Source organism: Macrosteles quadrilineatus, unplaced genomic scaffold (genome assembly GCF_028750875.1).
Source record: "Macrosteles quadrilineatus isolate MER2022 unplaced genomic scaffold, UCM_ALF_1.0 Scaffold_8__2_contigs__length_117827958, whole genome shotgun sequence".
NCBI classification, from domain to species: domain Eukaryota; kingdom Metazoa; phylum Arthropoda; class Insecta; order Hemiptera; family Cicadellidae; genus Macrosteles; species Macrosteles quadrilineatus.
Genome location: NW_026542601.1, coordinates 60,509,185 through 60,518,352, shown reverse-complemented (window position 1 = coordinate 60,518,352; position 9,168 = coordinate 60,509,185).

Below are 9,168 nucleotides of genomic sequence, written 5' to 3'. Positions count from 1 at the left end.
GAAAAGCTCTGTCGCATCCTGGCACATTCTGTAAAACTATTGTTGCAAAGGTGAGATATGGAGCATCATTGTTTGGATACCACTTGCAAGGCAGCAAAGTGAATCTTACTATTGAGTAAAATTACAATATTTTGCCAAAAAATGTATAAAAACATATATTATAGTATATTAAATATGTATGTATCGTGCTTAACAGCTATTACAGTAAGTAATGTTTTTTTTATCAAAACCCTCCTGGTCCTGGCTTAACATGTGCTTGGTTTTCTATTCTAAGGGTTTTGATTGATTATTATACCTGAAATTAAAAAGCTTGAAACATTTTAATAATGAAGGAAATGTACTGTTACATGTTTTAAATTCCATGGGCTTCAACAGAAGATGACTAGTATAGAACGTTCGTGTGCAGCCTGAAGATGGCTCCAATTAGGAACCGAAACTAGTTGCTGATCACAATCTAAGGATCTAAGGTATTTACACAATTTAAAAATAATACCAATTAATAAATGGCACAAACTACCCCCATGTTTGTTTAAACTGTAGCTTTTTGTTTCCTAAAAAATCGTTAACAGAGATCTGAAAACCCTAATATATTTGGATCCCGGTAAAGATTCGCCAATAATTACAAAATATTTAGAAACACCTATTGTCAATGTTTCGTAACAATAACTGCTATGCCTTCTTACGACATTAACAGTACTTACTACATAACCAGTATTTTGTTAATACAATGTAAATGTGTATTAGATAACAATAAAAATTCACCTCATTAGACAGAGCTGTTCGGAATCGAATTTGTATCCTTCTGGATAACTGCTGCCTTCTAGTAGACCGTTGCCACATTTGTATCTAGTTAACCATGACTCAAGGTAAATAAGTGCAATGATAGTATGTACAGTATGTATAGTATCGCAAATTTGTTCATGGAAACGAAATAAAGGTACTTGTCAATGGTAAAAAAACTGAATGCTTTACATACCTGTCATGATAAGTTTATGGATTTCCTTTTCCCAAATAAAATTAGTTGTTAGTAGAGAGTACAATTATATAGAAAAATAATTCAGAAACTTGTCATACTGCCTAAGAGATACACCACTTCTACCATTGAAGGTACGAGCTTTGTGGAAGACAGCCAATTTATAAATTGAATCTAATATATTTTGAAAATTGTTAAAAGCAAGAATGTATTTAATCGAATTGGAATATAATTATGTACGAACTTCCTACGTAATAAATAATAGAGGACGCTTACAACAAATTAGAACTATCACAAAGCGATGAAAATAAGTTTGAAACTTTCCTTATGATTATTGTAATACGATGCGGGATCATTCAGGAAATTTTAAAGGGGAAATGTTGTAGTAGTTTCCTATTAATTGGTGATAAATAACTTAATATTGATAGTAATAATTTAATCTGATCAAATGATAATAATTTAATTTCAATTTAAATAATAATTTTAACAGTAGTATGGTATAAATTAAATAATACAGGAGATGTAGCGTATGTTTTGTTAAATTCTCATTTTCCAAAACATAATTTGCTTATTTAGTTAAAGATCTATAAAAATGAAAATTAAAAAAATAATTAATCTAATTAATTAAATTAATTAAAAAAATTAAAAATTAATTAAACTGTCACAATAGTTTCTTATAGCCTATTCGCATCATGAACATATTCTAAATATAGACATCTCTGTTATACAACTCTGCAACAACATGTTTTTCCTCAAAATCTCTCTGATAATAGAGACCCTCCAGTAATAATAGAATTTAAAAATCTTAAGAATTTATTCGGCTCAAACACATTTTATAAATAGACTTTCTATTTAATACCTTGTACAACTCGTTTGTAGTTTTTTTTGTATCAACGATAATATGTACATAACACTACTTACAAAATCAGAAAAGTATATAATATTCAATTTTAAAACATTATGGTCAAATGCAAAAAAGTAGGTACAAATGAGAGTAGTTTAAAGTATACTAGAATTATCTAATCTAAAAAAATCTAATGGTGTCAGTATGTGTGTGTGTGTTACTCAATAGCGTAAAAACTACTGAACCGATTGGTCTTATTTTACAAACATATAGCTACATACAAACATATAGTCAATGATCCTTTTAAGGACTATTCACGCTTCAATACTGGCCGAGGGCTTTGCCCCTTTGGCTTTCAACGTTCTGAGGGGAGAGTTTAAAATTAAATATTGATTGGCCTCTATGGCTGCAATGAGAAAACTCACAATGTTTCCTATGATAATTTCCGATGACATCTCAATATCATCGATCTCTATTAACTGTCAAATGCACTTTAAATCATAATTCCACACAGCTGGTTTAACAAAATTAAATCTAATATATAAAATTCTCGTGTCACAGTGTTTGTCTGCAAACTCCTCCGGAACGACTTCACCGATCGTTATGAAATTTGGTGTGTAAATTCTGTAGGTATGCGAATCGGACGTAAACTATTTCCCGTTTCGAAATTCTTAAAAGGGCTCCGCCCCAGTGGCTCTGGAGTTTCCCATGTTAACCCTATGAGAAATGGAATTAATGAATCTTAACAGCTGTTTCAATTAAACAAGTTGGTTCTGTTCTATGATGTTCAATAGCATTAAAGTTACAAGGATTACCAACAGGGTGCAGCACTATTATTTCTTTTACATTTATGACAACAGCTAATTTGCAACCAAAAGGTGAGTGAGCGTAGCGAACGAACTTCAACCTGGAGGCGAGTTAGCGTAGCGAACGAGCTAACCTGAAGGCAAGTGAGCGCAGCGAACGAGCTCCAACCTAAAGGTGAGTGAGCGTAGCGAACGAGCTAACCTGAAGGCAAGTGAGCGCAGCGAACGAGCTCCAACCTAAAGGTGAGTGAGCGTAGCGAACGAGATCATCTTGAAAATTAAACGTAACGGTACTTTCTTTCCATCGGTCTGTCTTAGGGGAAACCTATAACTTAGGCGATACGAAGTTCGCCGGGTCAGCTAGTATGCCTATAATATTCTGTAAAACAATGTGGCAGGGTTATTTAATTTATTCTTAGAATTTTTCAATTAATGGATTATTAATTAAATTATACGAAATAAGCAAGTAGATTTCATAACTCATGTCGTATCAAGTAAATCCTTACCCTAAGTAAGTATTTAAATGTAAGCTAATGCTAATGTGAATCATTTTATTGAAAGATTTTGTGGAAAAAGTAGTAAAATCCTTAGGTTTACATTACTTGAATATTATTTTGATATATTTTGTTTACAATGTTAATACAGTAGGCCCTACATGCTTAGCAAGTGTTTGGATTGTATCATACAATTTAAAACGTAAAAGAGTTTTTTTTACAAAGGGATAGTTGTATATTTTTGTTAATTAAAGAGAAGTAATGTTCACCATTTGCTTTTTCATATATTTATTGATTTAAGATATTACATGAATGTCCTCGTCAAGTTTACAAAAACTTGTCGGCGAGGTCCAATGGATTCAAAAAATGACAAAGTTTACAGATTTTTTTTATTTAGTTTTGTTTTCTGAGTGCAAAAAATTATGAAACTAGTTCTGTTTGTGGCGGGCACTTATTTATAACAAGAGTATTTTGGCAGCTAGACTTAATTCTAAAAGCATTAAAAAGAAGTGTATATATTTTGAAATCAAAATTTTGGATTACCCTTAATGATGATGTTTTCTAATCCAGGTATAGCTGCTACCTATCTCTATCATTAACTTTAAATACTCCATGTAGATTTCACATTGCAAGGGTAGCTCAGATTGCAATTAGCACAGATCAAACATGCATCAACCCCGTGCGAAGGAAGGGTACTCTGCTAGTAACCAATAAGAAAGATTAAAGCCAATTGGAAAATTAAAGATATAGAATTTTTAAACAATTTAAACATTTAATAAGAGAACCTACTAACCTTATTTTTTAATATTGATAATTTCGTATGTAATAATCTACACTTTCCAAATTTTAGTTGCCAACTCGGCCCCTCACCCACACAACGATCTCGGTCGCTCGACCAATTTCCAAAAGTGAACCATTGGTATGATGGTATGAGCGCTTGCCCACCAATGATATGAACACCTCTTGCCCCACACACCGATAGTCGAATGACAACGACTAGATGTCGGCGTGCAGTCTGCAGTCGTCCACTGCCACTGTGATCCACGGGTCGCCGGAAGACTGCCCCCCGGAAAACTACCCCCCAACCAGGTTCCTACGTCATATTGACGTCACAGACCGGGGGGGCAGTTTTCCAGTCACGGACACTCAAATTTAGTTGACAAACACTTCTAATCTAACCTAACCTAACCAACCAAACTTGTTGTAACATTTCAAAATTCTGTTTTATATTCACCACATGACTTTTCTATTATCCAATAGAATTACTCGAATTAAAATTACAATTACATAGCATGATTTGTCTAGGGGGGGGGGGTAGTATTCCAGTCGCGGACACGGCTTCCATATTGGTTAGTTGGCAGATTTTGTGACGTCACGTTTCACCTGGGGGGGTAGTTTTCCGGGGGATAGTATTCCGCATCCCCTGATCCACGACTGTCGCTCGAATCATCGTAACACAGTGGTGTACGTAACCAAACGGAGGTTGGTCCACATACCGATATAGTTGGCTGTCGTCCGTTCTCACCAGTGACACCAGTGTAGTCCTCGTTTCCTTGATATGCACATAGCATTTACTGCTTCTATACATTGAAGTGAATAGTGACAATGGCATGGGCATCAAGTGAATTAGAATTTGACATTGAATCTTACTATCATCACGCCGGATCTCTTTAAATTCTCTTGTGTGTTCCCTGCGTATTTTGATGAATTAATTAGTACACAACAATGCTCAAACCACGTTAACGAGCACCGTTCGTCCGTTCATATCCGAGCATATTGCTCATTTAGGTGCGTAATTCGTGTTTAGCGCAATAGTAGTAAATCCAACATTTCCGCTGGTTTTGAGATCCATTGTTTTACTATTTTAGAAATGGAACCCCTGTTGAGACAGCTGCGTAACGATTACACTCGTCCACGACTACCGAGCCCGTGCTCGTGTGGTGGTTCGTTTTACCGATAGAAGTGTCGTGTGGGCGAGGACCACACCACCGGTTCAATGTCGGGCGAGACCGAAATCGTTGTGGGGTCGAGGGGCCTCGATTGTTGGAATAGGCGCTGCTAGAAATATTTGCTAAATAACAACTGAAATTTTGTTTTAACATTGTCAGTATTTACATTTCAAACTGTGCAATGACCAAAAATATTTTATTTACCGAAGCAAGGTAACGGCCAAATGTCAAGTTTTTATGTTTTCATCATAGTTACTACTAATATATCGCTGTTAAACATTATGTTAACTATTTTTAATTTAACAATAACCAGTTCTTTCAAATTAAAATCTGAAAAGTGGCGAGAAAAATAATATTTTGCCACCTCAACTTTTTAAATACCTGCCAAAGTGACCCTTAACTGCGCAAGTTGTTAATACAAACCTATTCACGCTACCTTGAAGTCAATAAGTGCTAGCCTAGTTTATGAATGAGCGTCATCATATTGGAAGTACTTGTATATGATTACAAAATTGTTAAATTAATAGCTAAACAAATTGCAGACTCCGCTTTGTAAAAAAAACAATTATAAAATCAATTGCAATTTAAGTACGCCAATAATGTAATTTTTGTGTTCATTGGCTTTCATTGTTGCATTGGCTAGTGAAGTGGGTAACACTTATTATATTCGTCATCATGTAACACCAATAATGCGGTTTGAGCATTGAAACTTCCCATAATAAAGGACTAGTGATAGTTTTTTTTTTTAATTTGAATTAATAAATCACTAAATTTTGTAAACAATTATATAACAACTGTTACTCTCTTTTAAAAACCAAATGACGTAGCAACAAGGACAGAAAAACAAAAACCAATCGATTCACCCAAAGTGATAAACTTTTGATGAACTCAACGGTGGAAAATTTTGTTTAACGATAAAAACGATAAATTTTGTTGATCGATAGTGAGGAAATATTGTAGTAGTACTTTAACCATTTCCTGTCAATAAAGTATGTCTTGGTGTGCTTCACGTTTCTACTTCAAGCCAAAGAAATGCGAAATTAGATAGTTAAAAAGTAATCTAGTAGTTCTATATTAAATAGTAAATCAGAAATAACTAATATTCCTAAATTTTACGGATTGTTTGTTGCAAGGCAGTATCAATAGTGTTCTAAACATGCATATAGAATTTAAAAACCAACACCTTTACCATTTAATCTACATTTCTACTAAGCAATCCGAGTTCGTGAACTATAGCTTGAAAACCCCTGGGAAAATCAGTTGTCATTGATTTAAAATATGTTAAAATCAATCGTAAAAAATAAAGCATGTTAATGTGAAATTAACAAAATTAGAATTTAAATACAAAGTATAGGGAATTTTTTTAAATACAGGTGTTGCATCAATTGCATTTTCAAAATCTACGTGGCTAAGGGCGTTAAGGTGTAATATTGTGATGGGTGCAGATTTATATTACTAATAGGTTTAAATTGTAAAGTATGAGTTTTAAAAGAAATCGTCTTACCATCATTAACTTGAAAAACCCCGTAAAAAGCAAAAAAATAATGTTAAAAATTAGTCTCAATATTATAACTACGGAAGTTTCAATCAGAATAATGTTTTTAACAAATATAATACTTCAAAGAGAACATTTTATCACTTAATACAGTAATATTCAAGTCCAGTACCTGATAAACTTGTGACCGTTTTACTTATCTCGAGATTACATTTACGAAACACCATTGATTGTTTTCTTGTTTGTTACTTCCTGACATTGATAGTTGTATTCAAGATACAAAGTAGACCATTTGATAGGTGGGTTATCACCTTTGTTGTTCTTTAGTTGCGATGTTTGCGCAAACCTCGCAGACTCATGCGATGTTAATGTGTTAAAAGTGTAACAGTGCGTTGGTTAATTCCAATGATCATTTGATTTGTTTAAATATACTCAGTTGTTGTGGCTCATTTGGTATACACAATCTATTTTAGGCCCTTAAAATTTGGTTATAAAGGTATAATCAATTTAGGCTTTGATAGTAGGTAGTTAATAAGTAGTTGAAAAATCATAATTCTCAGCTGCTTATTGAAGTGAACCCTACTGCTTGGCTTTATTTTGCCTCCCTGGCTAAACTAAAAGTTAAGATGTTTTAGATTTTTTTTCTTTGATTTTTTTTATTTTTTTTTCAACTTTGTGTTGTTTGATAGGAAATATTAAATGCTAAATAAAAGTGTTCTTCGCAGTTTTCATAAAATTAGCAATTTCTTAGTAGGCCTAATGTAAATTTTAAAAATGTAAACGACGGCCATTTTAAGGAAACACACATTTTTACGATATCTTTTTCTTACATAAGCCTAGTTGGTCATTATTTAAAATAACAAATTGTAGATAGATCTTTAATATTTATTAGAAGTAAAGTACTCTATGTATACTATCAACTGCCTGCCATTTGAGGATAAAATCATATGTTATTAATTGTTATGATCTATTTACTTTTAGCGAATTTCCCTATAGGGAAGTAGCTATTACCGTAGGTGGCACGGTAAGACCTAGACCCGAGACCGATTTACTTTTTCATTTTGATGTCCCCAGAGGCCAAAAACACCATCCGTTCAAATTTTTATATATGTATAGGTATTTATATAGTATTCTATATATATATAGACTTAATATTATATATATATATATATATATATACGTCCGTGAACGCGATAACTTGAGTAATTTTTGTCCGATTTTGATGAAATTTGGTTTAAAGGTGTAAAGCGGGATAAACTTGAATGAGTTCGCGAACCAGCACGATCGGACCATGGGAACGGGGCTTTACGGGGGGTTTTATGGGGTAAAAATTGGTTTTTCTCACATTTGACCCTTAAAAAACAAAATTTTCCGATTTCTCTTTAGAACTTTTTAAAGAGCTTAAAAAAACAAATAATTTAGTTTATAAAAGTATTTTTGTTCGATTATTAGTAACGGAGAAAATTAAAAAAATTGTAAATTTAAAATTCCCATGTTATTCTTATGGAGAATATTGTCAAATGTTGTAGTTTGCTTGTTTAGGGAAATATTTTGATCAAACTTGGCAAATTTATTTATTTTGTACTAAGCTATCAATATTTTACTCAAAAACACACTTTATTAGTTTCCTTGTAGCAGCAAACCTAGGTACTCGTTAAACCTAATTTTATTAAAATATATTTAACTGAAAATCAATTCAGACAAATGGAAATTCGCTTAGTCGGCAGGTTTGCTGCAGCGGGGGTATTTTGTTTACTTTTTATCAGTTTTGTTCTCAACCATGTTAATAAACCATCAATTGTTTTTCATCTCTTTTATTTTGTAAAAACTAATCACTCATACTATCTATCATTAACAATATTGTTTTAGACATTGATTTAAAACACAAAAATCACGAGGCATTTTTGGGAAAACATTATTTTTGAGTTTTTTCTATTTCCAAATATTTGGTCCTTATCTTTGTATTACAGAATTATTTCAAAGCGAAAATCATATCAATATCTCTTTTGGTAGCTCAAAAGTCTTATGAAATCAGACACGATTCTAGTTCAATACCAGCGAGTCTTGTTCTGGAAGTAACAGACCTTACAAGAAATACTAAGAAGGTCTATCAGTTTAGTTGTCGCTCAACAGATAACATTGTCAAAGGTTCAGAGAAATTATCTTCCTAAATTACATCAAACGATTAATTGACTGACCTCTGCAGATCATCGATAAGTCTATTGCTGCATTGCCAGTGTCGCGAGTGACTTTGATGTATGGGAGAATATTGAATGCATCAGACATTTATTTGTGAACTATTCAATTGCAATATCTTTTTCACGGTCCGAAATCATGATTGTATTACAATTTTATAGAAATTATTTACGTCGTAGAAGAAATGTTGAAGACAATTTTCGTCATAGCGAAATTTAGTGACAAGAGTGTATCCTTTGAAACGGATAGTTTCTTATTTAGAGTCGCCAAATCAATAAATAAATGTTGAGATCCATACGAATTTGATATTTATTATATCGAGAAGAATGATACTCACCGCTAAATTAATCAAGGTCAGTATCGTCTCCCATAATCCTAAAAGATGCTATTACGTCTCAGTTTGGAAGTTGT